A 1,623-nucleotide genomic window follows, 5' to 3' on the forward strand; every position below is an offset into this window, starting at 1 on the left:
AATAATTCCTGTATAAAAGTGTATCGATTGTAATGGTTGCTAACTTAAAATACATTTCTAAGCTATTTTTCTTTTTTTTAAGAAAGAAGACCTTAACAAATAATTTTTTTTTACTCTTGAGAACAAATGCAATCAATAACTGAATCTTAATTTTTTTTTTTGCTTGTGTATATGTGGGCACATGTGGCATGGCATGTGTATATGGGTCAGAGGATAATTTTGTGGAGCTGGCTCTGTTCTTCCATCTATATTTGGGTTCTGGGGATCTAACTCGGGTTGCCAGGCTTGTGTGGCAAATGCCCCTACCCATGGAGCCATCTTTTAGGCCAAATTAAATTACCTTAAGGTAAATGCTTTGGTCTTACATTAGTTGTTGATAAATGGAAAGCTGATGCAGTACTGTTTTCTTAAGGTGATTTTAACAAGGAATCTCAAGTGCCTTGTAGACATGAGCATGTGTATTTATTGCAGGTAGTGGATAAATACTCTTTTGTGCCAATTTGCTACAGACTCTATCCATATCGTACAGCCAAAAAAAAAAAAAAAAAAAAAAAAAAAAAAAAAAAAAAAAAAGCATGACACGCGGCAGGAGGCAAGCTACTTCGCACTAGTATTCCATGTTATCAGATCTATGGGCAGACAGTTAACTAATGAAATAAGAGGCTGATGTGAAAAGCTCATTTAAGAGACAACCGGTGTAACTGATCTGAAAGAGCAGGAGAGTCAGTAGGACTAATGGAACGTTTATTACTTGTTGGCTAGTCAACCACTTGAATTCTGACAAAACCTTAAGGAAAACGCTAAAGGGTCATAAAGAAGATGTGGGCATATTAACATAGGCATTATGACTTTGGTAAAATAATTATTTATACATATTCTGTGAATTAATTTTTTAATACATAATACTCTCAAGTAATTAGGAAAAAATGGAATTACATTTCTTATAATTTTTAAACAAACTTCTAAGCAATTCATATGTAATAACAATATGATTCTTAGAAATATCAATGCATGGGGGGCTGGAGAGATGGCTCAGTGGTTAAAAACACTGGCTGTTCTTGCAGAAGACCCTGATTTGAATCCCAGCACCCACATGGCAGCTAACCACTGTCTGTAACTCCAATTCCAGGGGATCCAACAGTGCCTTCTGTCCTCCGTGGACATTGCACAACACGGGTGCACTTACCTACATGAAGGCAGTTACAAGCATACACATAAAATAAAAATAATAAAATATTTTTTTAAAAAAAGAAATATCAATGCATCACAAGAAAAATGTATTTAAAAAAAACTTCATTAATGCTTTTTGCCAAAAGAACGCCAAAAACCCTATAGAATGGCAAAACCGTAAAGGGTAAATAGCAAAGGAGATTAATTCAGGTACATAGTCTCCTGCCTTTAGTAACGTGTTCTATCTAATTAGTTCTGGACACAAGCAGCTATTGAATCCTCAAAGAGAAGATATAAAGAAAAAAAAAACCCTAATCTTGATGATGAAAGCATAAACTGAGGCAATTTGGAAAGCTTGGCTACTTTCAAAATTTATGGTTTGATGAAAACTATCTCTACAGATTAGAAAGAGTATAACTAAAACAAATAGGTAAAGTTCAATGTTGTACCTAT

At 34.3% G+C, this 1,623-nt stretch overlaps 1 protein-coding gene across 4 annotated transcripts in view; it reads right to left on the reverse strand.

The window, feature by feature from the left end:
• Window positions 1-1,623, reverse strand: part of Nbea (neurobeachin) — a 715,145-nt gene that overhangs the window by 360,784 nt on the left and 352,738 nt on the right. The gene's annotated exons all lie outside the window — the stretch shown is intronic.

Source organism: Nannospalax galili, unplaced genomic scaffold (assembly GCF_000622305.1).
Source record: "Nannospalax galili isolate Female #2095 unplaced genomic scaffold, S.galili_v1.0 scaffold1354, whole genome shotgun sequence".
Taxonomy (NCBI): domain Eukaryota; kingdom Metazoa; phylum Chordata; class Mammalia; order Rodentia; family Spalacidae; genus Nannospalax; species Nannospalax galili.